The sequence below is a fragment of the Scylla paramamosain genome, chromosome 20 (genome assembly GCF_035594125.1).
Source record: "Scylla paramamosain isolate STU-SP2022 chromosome 20, ASM3559412v1, whole genome shotgun sequence".
Lineage (NCBI taxonomy): Eukaryota > Metazoa > Arthropoda > Malacostraca > Decapoda > Portunidae > Scylla > Scylla paramamosain.
The window spans coordinates 19792047-19808035 of NC_087170.1; the positions used below are offsets into that span (position 1 = coordinate 19792047).

Below are 15989 nucleotides of genomic sequence, written 5' to 3' on the forward strand. Positions count from 1 at the left end.
GGCCGCCTTTCTGGGCCTTCATAGCACCAAACTTCCAAGGACACTATGCATCATATCCTGAAACACTGCGCCGCACCTCGCCTACTTTCAAAAGGCTCTAGTTGAAGTTATACGGATCTTAATCGTATTTTTGCCGCCTTGGTGACAGATTAACAACTTCTCTACTATTAACAGAGGAAACACTCTTGAGAACCAGGCTAATTATCTCTGTGGCCTTGGAAAATAATCGCGGTGAAAGCCCAAGGTGTTTTTGAATACGGGTCTTTGTACAATTGCTTTTATTATTGGACAATATTAGCGTCACTAAAATCATCTGCCTCCTTGATTCCACCGCATGACAAAAGTCTCCACACACCTTTGGCAGCCGTGTGTCCATTGCTAATCATTCTCTCTTTTCAGATAACGCATTTGTAGTTCTGTTCACACCCCACTTCCCTTTATTTATACATACATACATACATACAATCATGCCGATAGGAAAATAATTATACATCTAATTACGTACAATGCAATGTATATTAATGAAAAAGTGTTACATAATTGACTTCAAGATTAATGAGGAGTAATACGGAATTAGATTAATGCAAGGAAAAAACGGCGAGGTGAGCGAGCGTGTAATACATAAATAGCGGGATTAATAAGGAATGATAACCAGTAATAACTTAAGCGTGACCCTCGCGAAGCAACCCTCCGTGCCTCGCTTCTCGCCACTAATTTGTAACTCTCATGCTTCCTTGCAATGACTTTCCCGAAGGTGCTCTATACTTCCACCCATGAATGTCTTTTTTCTCGTAATTTGCCACGACGACATGAAAGTTAGGGCAGACGGCAGTAAACATCTTCACCACCAACACTGTCTGTCTTAGAATTTGTCTCAGTCCTGCTTACTGTGGTTGCCTGGCAGGGCTGGTGACAAGTGCTACGCCAAAATCTCTCAACACATTAATTTTGTTGGTTAGTTACTGTACAAAAAAGTATAAATAAAAATGAAAATTCCTAGCATGTATGTCACTTAACAAGCCTAGATAGCTCAGTTGGGAGAGCGTTAGACTGAAGATCTAAAGGTCCCCGGTTCAATCCCGGGTCTGGGCATCTATCTAGCTTTTTGACCAGTATTCTTAAACATTATTTTCTCATCAGGATTGTTATCTTAGGCCGCGAGGATGACTAGTCGTGTATCATTGTCTGTTAAATTCTCACTAAAATCACGAAAATACCCTTCAAAGACCCACGCAACTTACAGTAGAGCCTGTTGAAGATAAGAGACAGGAAGATTAAATGTTTAGCAATACTTAACACACTCTCTCTCTCTTTGATTCTGAAACATAAGTATTAATATTACATGTACACTCCCTTCCCCATTCCCACCCCAAACCTCCCTCCTCTTTCCTCTTTCCGTCTATCAGTGTTCACTTTTCCTCTTTCCGCCAGTCTCACGTTTTCCAAGACTCACGGAAGTATAGTTATTGTATATATTGAATAAGCCCAGCAGAGATATGACAATTAAAAAATATATAGAGGAAACAAACACACACACACACACACACACACACACACGCGCACACACACACACTCACTCACTCACTCACTCACTCACTCTCTCTCTCTCTCTCTCTCTCTCTCTCTCTCTCTCTCTCTCTCTCTCTCTCTCTCTCTCTCTCTCTCTCTCTCTCTCTCTCTCTCTCTCTCCCCAGCCATGTGTTTTCAAGACCTCGGGATCAAAACGCCACATTTCTGTATAACTTTAGCGGAGGAGGAGAAGAAAAAATACATACAAACTACGCCGAGCAAACTTTTCACGTGCGATATAAACTTGGCGCAATGGAAAGTTCAGAATGAAAAGTTCAGAAATCTTAGAAGAATGTAATCAAATAATCGAAGTCGAGGCAAGACTGTGAGTGGAAGTGGAGATTTTCTCTCTCTCTCTCTCTCTCTCTCTCTCTCTCTCTCTCTCTCTCTCTCTCTCTCTCTCTCTCTCTCTCTCTCTCTCTCTCTCTCTCTCTCTCTCTCTCTCTCTCTCCTCGCACATACTTTTTTTTTTTAGCAATTTATTCCTTCCTTGCTTGCTTTCTTTTTTATCAACTGCTTTACATTTCTGGTTTGAGAAATTTCATGGTTTTGTTTAGTTTGCTACGCTGTCTATCTGTCTGTCTATCTGTCTATCTATCTGTCTTCATGTCTATCTTTCCGTCTGTGACTTGAATCAGCTGTATATATCCACCCTATAAATGTATGGATGTGTATGTGCATGTATGTATGTGTGTATGAATCTATGTATTTCACCTTTGTATCTATCTATATATCTACCAGAGAAACTATGTATTTAAACAAGTCTTAATATTCTGTCCGGTTTTCTTCTATTTTCACACTTCTCAAGGAAAACAAATCCCAAAATACATATACACTTAATTAATGCACAAATCCACCAACACATGTAGTAAATCTCTGTTCGATCTCGTCTGTGCAAATCAGTACCCAGAGAGAGGAAAAAAATAGTCACATTACTTAATATATCATCATTAGCATTATAACCAGAGATTGAGGGTAAGCTGCTTGAAAGCCCCGCAGTACATTGGCTTAGGAGAGCCGCGTCAGCTTGCCTTTACTGCCGAGGCTGGTGGACACGGCAGCTGACGGGGGCAGTGGCGGCGGAAAATCCTTTGAAATTGAGTACAGCCAATGAAGACCACGAAGGAAAGGAAGGGAAGGAGGAATGAAAGCGAGAGAACACGAGGAGGGTGGAGAAGAGATAGAGGGGAGGAAAGGATGGAAGAGTGAAAGGAAGAGGAGATGGGAAAGTTGGAAGAGGAGACTGTGGGGAGGGGAGAGGAGGAGGAGGGATGAAAGGGAGAGAACGGAGGGAGGCTAGTAAAAGAGAACACTGAGGAGATGAAAGGGATGAAAGATGAGAAAAAAAATAGGGAGAAACAGGGAGAGGTAAGGAAAGCACAGAATGAGGAAATAAAGAAGGGAAGAATATAAATGCATGAAGCAACATTGAAGATAGATAGATGTAGGAAAAGAGAGAATGAAATAGAAAATAAACAATGAAAGTGAAGGGAAAGTGGGAAAGGGGTAGAGAAAGAGAATATCAAAGGAACAGAAGGAAGAAAAAATGGAGGAGGGAATAACGCTGGCTGATGAGGAAAGAAAGGAAGTGGTGAGGATAACAGACGAAAGGAGAAGAAGATGTAGATTAATAAGAAAGAAGCACAGGGAGCAGAGAAAAGGAAGCACAGAGGCAGTCATTAAGAACTCTGGAGGATGGAGAAAGGCAAGAAGGAAGAAGAGAGTGCAATGTAATAAAGGAGAGGCATAAGAGAATGAGGGAGAGAATGAGAAAGGGGAGGGAAAATGGAACTAAGAAAGGAGGGAGGAAAGGTGAAAAACTGTACCTCTTTGGAATGTAAACCCACACAGACCATCGGGCGAAATTACAACCTCGTTTCGCATAACAATATATATTTTTTAGCACCCCCGCCCACGATATATAAATGTTTCTTTCTCTCTCTCTCTCGCTGCGTAATGCCACGAACTGTTTCCACGACCCAGTGCACCGGAGTAGCACCACGATCTCCCATGCTTCCTCCTCTTCGTTCACGTCTTCGTTCTCCCTTTCCCCTTTTCCTTGCTGCACACAACACAATAACACTAGTCTTGCACTCACCCTTGCGTCTAAGGGCTCCGTATCTTTATTACGTATCAGAATACCCACCTGACACACACACACACACACACACACACACAATTAGTCAGAAAGCCAATGTACCAATTCCAGCATAGTGACGTGGAATATATACACCTATAGATAGCCAAGTCTACACACACACACACACACACACACACACACACACACCTAACAAGGCAGTAACTTGCAACATATCAGCTTGAGAGCAACACTAAAGGCTGACTTCTGGAGACAAGGCAGAGAAATGTCGCCTCTAACACACACACACACACACACACACACACACACACACACACACACACACACACACAGCAGGGCGATGGAGGTCAAGTTTCTTATTATTGGCAATCGATGGCAAAGGGACGCAAGTGGAGAGGTGAGGCGGGAGATAATAAATGTATTGGTGTATTGGTGAGTGTGGCACGGACCTGAGAAGGTGCAGGTGTGGCTCGCGGCCTGATGGAGGAACAGCAAACCAAGAGAAGTGTGTGTGTGTGTGTGTGTGTGTGTGTGTGTGTGTGTGTGTGTGTGTGTGTGTGTGTGTGTGTGTGTGTGTTCGTCTTTAAAGCCCACGTAACAATAATACATTTTCCACACACACACACACACACACACACACACACACAAATAATAAAACAATAATGCAGAACAACAACATATTGTATAAAATAGCCCAGAAGATTAGACAGAATTATGGATGAGGATGACTGGTGGCAATAGACAGACACATTTTAGACAAGGACTGCCACGTGTAGGCCTAATGACTTCTTGCAGTTTCCCCTACTTCCTGACTTCCTTGTGAGAATAAAAGAAAACTGATGATGATAACAATAATAGTAATGATAATAATAATTCATGAACTTTTGTATACCAAGCTAAATTCGTAAACAAGGAAATAATAATTTTTTTTTTCATATGCTAATTAAGAACACCACAACTAAAATCAAGGTAGTAATTTCACTCCTTTGCCTTTCCGTACTGCTTCCCTCTTCTTTTTCTCGACCATTTCTCTCCAAACTCCTACTATCTCCCTCTCTCCCTTCCCTCCCAACATACCCCTTCCTCCCTGTCACTCTCATCCCAGTCCTTCAAGTCAAGAGAATCTCCTTTATTCTTCCTCTTCTTTATTCCACTGTCTTTGGTCTTTCCTCTTGATTTTCTACGTTATCTTCTCTTGTTTCCTGTCTCTCCTGATGCCTCTCATCTATAACATTGAGAGAGAGAGAGAGAGAGAGAGAGAGAGAGAGAGAGAGAGAGAGAGAGAGAGAGAGAGAGAGAGAGAGAGAGAGAGAGAGAGAGAGAGAGAGGGGGAGAATACCGCTCCTAAGAGATCATTAAAGGAGAAGATTCCACAAAGTTAGCTAATTTAGTTTCGAAGGTGCCTTGATTCTCCCCTCTTGAAACAGTTCTAGTCGTAGGGAGGAAAAAATATATATATAGGCAGGGAGTTGTAAAGTTTGCCAGTAAAAAGGGATGAAAGAGTGAAAATACTGGTTAAGAGTTGCATTAGTGAGGACAGAAAGGGACCGAGAATGAGCAGAAGGTCTTATTAAGTGAGGTGGAGTGGGATACACATGCAGTTAGCAATTTCAGAAGGGTAAATATGAAAATAACGATAGAGAATACTAAGAGATACAACACTGCTACTGTTATCTGTCTTTCCTTGGCTTGGCTTCCTCCCGTCCTTTCACTCGTTTCTGTCCTTCAATAACTCGTCCCTTCCTGTGTCTTCTGTCCCTCTCAGCGTCCTCCAATCCCAACAGTCCTGCCGTCCCTTTCCCGTATTTCGCCTCCCTTCAATGGCACTTTATCGTCCCTCGTCACCCATCTGCCTCCCTCTCTCGTCCCCTCCCGCCGTCCTTCTTTCCCTACCTCCGCTCTCTCCTCCCCCTCTACTGTTCTAATACGTTCTGAATATGCACATGTTGACGGAATTAATAACGCAAGATACAAAAAGAGAAACAGAATTAATTAAACAAACTTGTCTAACCTAACCCAGATTCCGCTGCAAATAAGACTGAAGTTTCTTTACGTAAAAGTTATCAGCCATTAAATCCCCCAATAAAAATTCCATAAACCAGATTAAATTATACAAAAAATGCACGATAACTAAGCTCTCGTTACGCACATTTTTGCCACCGATGAAATAATTTAATTGGCTGCGTGCGGCGGCGCTTCGCTATTTTTGACTTGGCTTTCCGACGCAGTAAAGATTGTTATATGTATAGAGTCTGGCAGAAACCCGCACCACATTGTAGTTCCCCCGCTGTTCTTCTTCATAATAGAGAGGATGCAGGAGGTTGAGACTGAGCCACGGGTGGGAGACGAGGGGCAGGCGAGAGGGAGTCGACCAAAGGGAGGAAAGCAGGGATGAGACACAAGGAGATGGACGGAGGAAAGGAGACAATGAAGGGGCAGTCGAGGGTTAAGGGAGGGGCGAGAAGATCGGAAAGTGATGGACGAGAAGAGATGAATAAAAGAGGGAAGAACAAGAAGAGGGGAGAGGAAGGGACGAGAAGAGCGGAGGAAGGGGAAAAGAGAAGAGGAGGAGACTAGAACAATGCAACGGGAACCCAAAGGAGCACGAAAGAAGAACAAACATCAGCTGATTACTTGTCCTTGAATGCTTTTGTAGGGACTGAACACAAATAGGACAGGGTAAATGAAGGCTCCTCTCCACCACCGCTTCCTCCACCCAAGGCTAGCAAGGAAAGAAAAATTTAGTGCGGAGAAGCATGGCAATATAATGAAGAGACCAAAACCATACTCGGTGAAAAAGAAGAAGGGAGGATAAAGAACTGCGGAAGGAAAACAAGAACATTGAGAGAAAGCCAGAAGTTCACAGAAGGGAAGGAAGGTTGTGGGGAAGGAAGAAACACCGTTGTGAAAAGGGAGAATAGAAAGTCCCAGGGGGGATACAGAAGACTAAGAGAAAGATAAAGAGGGCCACGGGAGGAGGGAGGAAAGAAAGAGCGACACGGGAGAGAGGAAAGGGGGGAGAGGGAGGAAGGATTAAATGGGACTCAGATGGGAGGAGAGGAGACAAGGGAGGAAGGGGGAGCGGTGAGGGCCGCGGATCAGCCGGTGTTCAGGGGAGATCGCTCGGCTGCCTCGCTTTAACTGATTGCTTGGTAACTGACGCACGATGCAAATGTATCACAAATCACGCGCCGGAAGGTTACATCCATTAATAGACGTACATTAATATGCAATAATAGTTAAAAAATGGACAGTAACAAACATTAATCTGCCAGTTCCCTAATGGGGGGAGGCAGAGGAGGAAAAAAAAAGTCCACTTATTCTTGTCTATAATAGTAGTAGTAGTATTAGTTGTAGTTGTAAGAGAGAGAGAGAGAGAGAGAGAGAGAGAGAGAGAGAGAGAGAGAGAGAGAGAGAGAGAGAGGAGGGCTAAGAGACCTCCAAAATCTTACTAAACTTTCTCACGGGAAGGGTTTTCTCCATTTAACCTCCGCTGCTTTAAGACTCCAGCGACCGTCACCCCTCCCAGTCCCGCCACCAAGGCCACTATTGCCACACAGCACGCGGGGAACAGGCGAGAGCGATGTCTGAGATAACTCCAACTTACAACAAGAAGCAGGAATGAGGCTTGTATTCTGAAAAGGTCTTACCAAGTTTATTTCCAAAAGCCAAAGAGATGATTAGCTTGATTTCTTCTATTAATATTGTAGAAATCTTGTTAATCTGTCACTAGATCCTTGAGAACGCCTTTAAAAACCCATGTAGCTTCAATTACGAGAGCCTTATCAAAGTTGTCGTGGTGAGGAATAAATGTGTTTAGGAATAGTATTAAATGTACCAGCATGACGTCTTACTCTGTACCGTTGATTGGCTGGGAGGTGAGCGGCTGCAGGAGAGGAATAGAAAGAACTGAGTGAATGTAGAAGCTGTTGATTTTGTTCTCTGTGAAGTGGAGCTAAGAGGAAAAGAGGATTTAGTGATGGAGAGGTTTTTTTCGTATGTAGCAGTTATAGAATTTTAAATCTAATAAATGAATACATAAACAAATGAATTAATTACAAAAGCATCCTTTCCCGTAACTAAAAAAGCGTCTAGTGAAAAACGATTACCCCGGAAACATGAGCTTGGGTAAAAAAAATGTATCAAAAAAAAAAAAAAAAAAACTGAATTTTCTGACCATCACGGACCCGGCGACGCAACACAGTACAGCGCGTCACCAAAAGCTGGACTGCCGCGCCAGCCGTCGAGCAAAGAGTGTTTTGTTGCCATCAGGAGCCATAAAGTGCAGCCACACGCCCTAACGAGGCACCCACCGGAGCATTTTTAGCGTCAAGATAACAAGCTGGAAAGGCGGCAGAGCATGATGCAATTATTATTTTTTTCTATATATATTTTTTTTCTTTATAGCACATTAACACATTCCTATTGGCCGCTACGAGGAAGACTCACTCACTGTGTAGGAAATTCTACTCAATTCAAAATATCTCTCAATCAAGTTTGGGCGAGGAAAGATGAGAGAGAGAGAGAGAGAGAGAGAGAGAGAGAGAGAGAGAGAGAGAGAGAGAGAGAGAGAGAGAGAGAGAGAGAGAGAGAGAGAGAGAGAGTCTGGAGTTCTCTCGTGCTCCTCGAACTAAACTTTTCCAATTTTACCATTTACTACTTTATCTAAACTTTTCCTTCTTCCAGTTCTCTTCACAGTAACTTTTTTTTTCATTTGCCGGAAATACACTAAAAAAGATCAGCACCACTTTGCATCTTTTCAGTCTCTACCTTGCGCTTTTTTTTTTTTTTTCTAATATTCAGTTTACTGGAATATAGATTTCTACCACTATCGCTACCATTACCATCACCATCACTACTACTACTGCTACTACTACTACTACCACCACTACCACCGCCACAACTGCTCGGTTAGAAAAGAATTACTGTGAAAAGGTTTTATCTATTTTACTGGCCTTGTTTATTGAGGCTGTATTGGGGAAAAATCTGTGGGAAGCTAAATCTTTTTTTATGATAATTTTTTAACTGGTTATTGACTTATTGTTTATTTACTTATTAATTATTCATTTTTTTTTTTTTTTGCAGGTTTTGCTGATGAAAGACTTCCGGAAAAATAATATGAACAATTTAATTACAAGTGAATAGATGTTTTACTTTTTAATCAAGAAACGTTAGTGGGAAAATACTTAAATAGATAACTAACTACCTAACTAGTATCTGACTAAACGAATAAATAAAAATGAAAAAAAAATATAAGACAAGGAGCAGCAGCAGCAAAAACAAAGCACAAATTCTCCCACCACAATTTTTCTCTCACTTCTCCTTTCCATCACACCATCCGGGCTTCCAATTAACACTTCCTTGCAGCGCTCCAAGATTCCACCTGTGCATGGCTGAGGGCTCACAGCGGGGGAGGGAGGGAAGGAGGACGAGAAATAACAGCAGAGGAGAGGAACAGCGCACAGGTGAACAGGACACTCAAAAGAAAAAAGGCAAGAAAAAGGAAATTCCAAGATACCGAAATAAAATGGAGAAAAGGGGAAAATGTGAAGAAAGTGTGATGGAAAACGACGAGGGAAAATTGTAAATCAGAACGCAGTGGATTTAATAAGGTAAAATAAAGTTTTTACAGGAATTTGATGATTTAAAGAACGATGAAATTAAGAAGGTACTGGAAGAAAAAAAAAACGAAAAAACAGGTAATTAGAAGATGCTGATAAATAAAAAAAAAAGGTACTGAAAATAAGGAGAAAATAAAAAAAAGAAAAAAAAAACGGTAATTAGAAAATGCTAATAAAAAAGAAATACGGAGATACAGAAAATAAGAACGGCAAAAAGAAAACATGAGATAGTAAAAGAAAGAAAAGCCAACAAAAGAAGAAGTACCAAGAAAATGTGATAAAATAAAACCCGAATAATCTCAAAATATAGAATGACATTTGAATTTCAGAGCCATTTCATTACATTTTACCCCCATATGAATCGACACAACTCACTAAGTACTTATAAAAAAAAAAAAAAAAGACGCAAACAACAACATCCTACCCACAACAAAATCCCAAACACCTTAAAATAAAAAATCAAATTAATCCCAAAAACAAAGAACACACCACAACATTAACTAATCCCACGGAAGCTGATGGAGAAAAATCTACATGACAGACAATATATTCCCCTCCTGAAGGTCAAGGTTCACTAGACACCCTGAAAAAGATAAACCTTCCTCTCTGCACCTTTCCATTCCTGCCACGCTGTTGTTCCTGCTGGTGTCGTTGTTGTTGCTGTTGTTGCTGCTGCTGCTGTTGCCACTGTTCCGGGAAATGGAGGGAGAGAGGCTGGGGAGGAGGGAGGGAAGGAGAAATAGGAGTCGGGTAAGGAGGAAGTGGAGAGAAAAAGAGAAAAATGAACAAAGAAAGCAAGGCGTGGTATCAAAAATAGGTGAAAAGTGGAAATAAAACAAATGTCACTGGAGAGAGAGAGAGAGAGAGAGAGAGAGAGAGAGAGAGAGAGAGAGAGAGAGAGAGAGAGAGAGAGAGAGAGAGAGAGAGAGAGAGAGAGAGAGAGAGAGAGAATTCTTAGAGAGAATTCTTAGTAGTAGTAGTAGTAGTACAAGAAAGAAGAAAAAGAAAAGAAAAAGAACAGGAAAAGAATAAGAAAGGAGGAAAACATCAACGACGAGGACAAGAATGATGAAACTTCACGTTAATGATAACAGAAACAACAACAACTACTACAGCTAATACTACCACTACCACTACTTCCCCAATAACACCACCACCACCACAAGTACCACAGCCCAAGCATTCATTCTACACCACGGGACTCCCTCATGTAAGTCGATTAACCCCAGCATGCCTCACGGACCCTTCCCAACCAGCACTTTTCTCTTCTCCTTACGTCAGCAGCCGATTCCAGCCAGCGAAAGAGGTCGTAATGAGATGCCTCTTCACGTGCACGACCACACAAACACACATCATCGAGGGCCGCGGCACGACTCATTAGGTGAACACACACAAATAGGCAGCATAGCACTGAAGGGGTTGTGGCACTGTTCTGTTGGTCACGCCCTGTTAGGGGCTCTTATTGTTATTCTCTTCCGTTTACTGTCTCCTGTCTGGGATTCACGAACCTAACCTAACCTCAATCTAACCGTAGCTTAACCTAACCTAACCTAACCTAATTTAAGAGGGTTGAGTGGAGAAGGTTAAGGAAAAGTTATTGTCACTGCTACTACTACTACTACAACTACTACACACACACACACACACACACAGACACACACACACTTAAATAACGCAGCAGCAAATTCTATACAAGCAAATAATATTAAAATGCATCGATTCTGAAATATATTTGAAGGCAACTATTCAATGATAACAACTGCAACGTACAACAACAGGCTAAAAAAGAAAAAAAAATACATATATATATCAAGCATCAAGAAGGGACGACACAACATTAGAGAAAGTTATTATGGACGTATGAGTGAAATAGATAAAAGCATCATCCTCACTTATATATTTTCCTACACTCCAGGTCTTCAGTATCGCATTCTCACGTACTGCACAATTTTTCCGGCGAGGCGTGCAGTACAGTGGCAGTGAAATGCATGCACATTTTATGAGTACGGATTTTTTTTTTTCTGTGCATTAATTAACAGAACCATTGCACAGAAAATGAGTTCGCTGTCTGAAGCTGGAATTTCGGAATGTGCAGAGTTTAATGGACATATAACTGCAAGTATAACTGGTAATGATGATGATAAAGATAATAAAAAGAGAAATATCAACAACAACAACAACAATAACCACTACAACAACAAAGACAACAACAAATAATAATATCAATAAGTAAACATAAGGAGACAGACAACAGAATGAAAGGGAAAGAAAGAAAAAGTGCACAACGAAATTACTTTAATTAGAAGTCAGTCAAAAAGAAAAAAAAAAAGAAGACACAGATTCTAATGAAGTGAAATGAGAAATAAAGTTAAATATCAAGCAAGGAAGAAGGAAAAGCTGTGATGATGATGATGACGATGATGATGATGATGACAAAGAGGAGAGGAAGAGTATGATAATAATGAGAAAGAGGAGGAGGAAAAGCTGGAGGCGGAAGACCAAGAGGAGGAGGAGGAGGAGGAGGAGGTGGAGGAAGAGAAGGAAGAGGAGGAGGAGGAGAAGGTAATCTTTCTGCTATTTTCTAGGCGAGCGTTCTTATTTTCCTTTGTGGGGAAGAAGCTTTATTGTGCTTTTTATGCCCTTTGCTGCTGCGTGTGGCGAGAGAGAGAGAGAGAGAGAGAGAGAGAGAGAGAGAGAGAGAGAGAGAGAGAGAGAGAGAGAGAGAGAGAACTATATTTAAGGAGTATTTTCGGTATAATGCGGTATCTCTTATATAAAAAAAAAGATATAAAAATAACAACTATGCACTTTACTAATATTTCCGTCACATATTACAGGAGCGGCTGAACAAAATTGAAAGCCGTCGATTCTGTGGCGTAAAAATACGAATACATTAATTTCTAAAATAGATGCTGTGAGCCTGCGACAGATTTGAGGATTAGTCGCCCCTGGTGCAAAATATAACGGTTAGCATTTTTTTTTTTTTTTTTACAGGACTGCAGGTTTTACGATGTATGGCCTTAAAAAAACTTTACCAGTGCATAGGAACTGAGAAACATTAAGCTGTATTGCAGTATGAAGACAAGGAGCATTCAGACTGATACTGACAGGTGTGGACAACAGATACTTTCCTCACACACACACACACAAGGGAAACGTAATGTAACTGGAAAAAAAATAGGTACGTTATATATATATTTTTAATTACTGAAAAGCCAAGTATTAATTATGTACTGATGAGGCTAACAAGGTACGGCAATAATGGATAAATTGCGTCATATCAGCAACACTTACTCGTAAATATTTCACTTAAAAAAAAGGAAAAAAAAAAAAAAGGAAAAAAATATAGGGAATGAAAGAAGTGCACGTGCAAACCCTGGCTGTATCATGACTGAGCGGAACACTGCGGCTAAAAGCAAGGGAATGTGTCGTGTCACAGGAGGATGCCGCGGTGCCTGATGGTTCAGCGGACAACACTAACCTTGCCAGTTCTTCACCTGATTTACTACAACATTTGGACTACAAAATGAAAATCAACGTAGACTCTTTACCTACAAAACAGATTCACTTTGAGAAATACAATTCTGCGAGCCATTGAGCTTCATAAGAACTTCCAGGACAAAATCTTTAGTGTCAGTAATCAAGGAAGAATTAAAGTAAAAATAAATATTAAAAAATCTGAAATATACTTAGTAATTAGGAGGTTCATGGCGATTCTTTAAGAGATTAGATAAACTTACGAACAGGAATGCATATTTATGAAGAGACTGCCAGTGTAGGCCTTGCATCTTCACTTAATTTTAACATATTTTCATTTAAGCTGAACCTAAACAAAACATTAAAAAGACTGGACGATTAAAATACAAAGGAAATTAAAAGTGACAACAGGACGTAACGAAAAAACACAGCATCATTTCGTAATTCACAGACTGCCTTGTAGCAACACGTGTCACGCTGCGAGTCTAAGGTAGGTACATCAACCAATACCAATCACATATATTCAGTGTGAGGGTTCGTACCGTAAGGAGGACTGGGAGAACGAAGAAAATGGGAACGTTATTGTAGTGGCTGTAGGGAAAAAGATATTCTCTCTCTCTCTCTCTCTCTCTCTCTCTCTCTCTCTCTCTCTCTCTCTCTCTCTGGCAGGTCGTCTTTAGGACACTTGCCGTCGAGGTGTCGCTTAAATCTTTTCCCTTTATGTACAGACATCAAATATTACGTATATATCCTTCAGCTGACGCTCTCTCTCTCTCTCTCTCTCTCTCTCTCTCTCTCTCTCTCTCTCTCTCTCTCTCTCTCTCTCTCTCTCTCTCTCCAACAAGTACGTAATCCGATAAAACTAAACAAAAGAACCAAAACCTACTCAGAATAAGCGAAAAAAATAAAAAAAAATAAATAAAAAATAAAAACACAGGAAAAGTCGTTAAAAATGCCAGATTGGAATGGAGTGAATAAAACAGTGACGAAAAAACACGAAAACCAAACAACGCAGAAAAAAAACAATAAAAAATAAATAAATAAATAAAAATAAAAACATCGTGAACACAAAAAAAAATAATGACAGGTTTTAGCAGAAAAAATGAATAAAAAATAGTTAGGAATGGGATGAATAAAACGGGTGGAAAGGGAGAAAAAAGAATTAATATGGATGGACAGGAGGGAGATAAACAAGTTCCAGACTAATGCAAGAAGCGTGTTGGGTCCGTCGGTCCAAAGCCCAAGGGGAAGGAACAGGAAGAGGAAAAAAATAATGGACGTGGTGTAAGGAAAAGGAAAGTGAAAGGGAAATTAAACGAAGAGGGACATAACGAGGTAGCAAAGGGCGAGAGGAACGTTCAGTAAGAAATGTAGAAAATGAAATGTCGTGGGGAAAAAAAAATAAAGGAAAAACTACATAAGGAATAAATACTGGAGAGAAAAAAAAAAATGTAAGATAGGAAGGAAAATTAAATGAGAAATTTTGTTACGAGTACTAAAGAAAGATAAATATATTCGGACTAAGAAGAAAAGGAAGGAAAATACTGAAAATACATGGAGAAAGAGAGAAAATAAAACAAAAAAGTAGTAACGAAGGAAGATAGCAATGAGCGGAAAGATGATGATGATGTTATAGGTAAAAGAAAACAGGGAAACTGAGAAGTGAAATAAAAGAAAGGAGGAAAATGTTAGGAGTAATGAAGAGAAAGAAAGACGAAGAATGGTGGTAAAGGGGAAAGGTGATAAAGAGGTGAAAAGGAATGTAAAATAAGATGTAGATGATAAAGAACAAGAAAAAAAATAAGTCGCAAAGTTTTTAAAAAGGAGAAAAAATTTGGAGAGTTACACAAAAAAGAATGAAAATCGAACTAAAAAAATAAAAGAAGAAAAATAATAGACATACAGAGATACATAAAGTAAAACAGGGGAAAATAACTGGAAAATTTAAGAAAGACAAGGAATAAAGACGAGGAGAACAGAATCAAAATAAAGTGAGATGGTAGAAAGAAAGGCTTAAAAGAAATAGAACAGATAAAAATAGAGAAAACAGAAGGAAAGATTAGTCAATAAATCGGAAAATGGAAAGAAAATGTTGAACAGAAATAGATAAAGGAAGGAAAGATTAAGTAAAAGGTAACAACTGAGAAAAATATAAACAGCAAAAGATAAGAAGGAATGTTTAGCGAAAGAAAATAACAAAAAAGAAAAAAAAAATACTAAACAAAAAAAAATAATCATGGAAAGATAAATAAAACTCAAAGGATCACAGAAGAAAAAGATTAAACACTAAAGCTCACAAGGGAGATTCGTCAAACGTAGTAGGTACCCACCCTACCAAAAGAAAAAAAAAAAGAAAAAAAAGCAGACAAAATACTCGAAAAAAAAAAAAAAATTGAGAACAGAAAAGTAAAGCTGGAAAACATACGTCGTTAATAGGAAATGACGGAAGGCTGAAAAAAAGGTGTTAATAATGCAAGTAAAAAGCCCGAACGAAAACGGAGATATGTCAAAGCAACGAAGAAAAAAAAGGAGAGAGAAAAAACGAAGGGATCTGTAAAATAAAAAGAAAGAAAAAACGTACAGAAAGAGATATGCGTCAGAAAGGACAGAAGAAAATAACTTGGAAAAAAAAGGAGAGCAATGTAGGATGAGAAAAGTGAGGAAAATAGATCGAGGTGGGAAGAGAGAAAGTGGGAGAAAGAGAAACATGGAGGTAAAACAAAACAAGAAATAGAGAAAAGAAAAAAAATATATGGAAACATGACCATGAAAACAATGTGGATAAAGAACAAAAGGCAAACACTGGCAGAAAAAAATAGAACTGAAAAAAAATAATAATATAATCTAATACAGGTTAGTGACGAAACAAAGCGAAAGAAGAAAAAAAAACAGGAAAAACAAAACAGAAAATATATAAGCCTAAAAAAAATAAGAAAGAATGAAGGAAAGAGGAGAAAGACATGAATAGATGGAAAGTAATAAAAGCATTGTCAGTATAGACGTGAAAGAATGGGAGGAGAAAATGTTTGGAACGAAGAGGAAGAAAAGATGAAATATGAATAATAATACAAGATGGAAAGAAAGAAGACGAAAAGAAAGAAGACGAAAAGAATATTAACTGGTGTGTGTGTGTGTGTGTGTGTGTGTGTGTGTGTGTGTGTGTGTGTGTGTGTGTGTGTGTGTGTGTGTGTGTGTGTGTGTGTGTGTGTGTGTGTGTGTGTATC

The 15989-nt window shown here is 39.7% G+C and overlaps 1 non-coding gene across 1 annotated transcript; it reads left to right on the forward strand.

The window, feature by feature from the left end:
• Positions 1 to 1019: 1019 nt before the first annotated feature.
• Positions 1020 to 1092, forward strand: Trnaf-gaa (transfer RNA phenylalanine (anticodon GAA)). The gene has a single exon. It is a non-coding gene; the product is annotated as a tRNA-Phe (tRNA).
• Positions 1093 to 15989: the final 14897 nt, after the last annotated feature.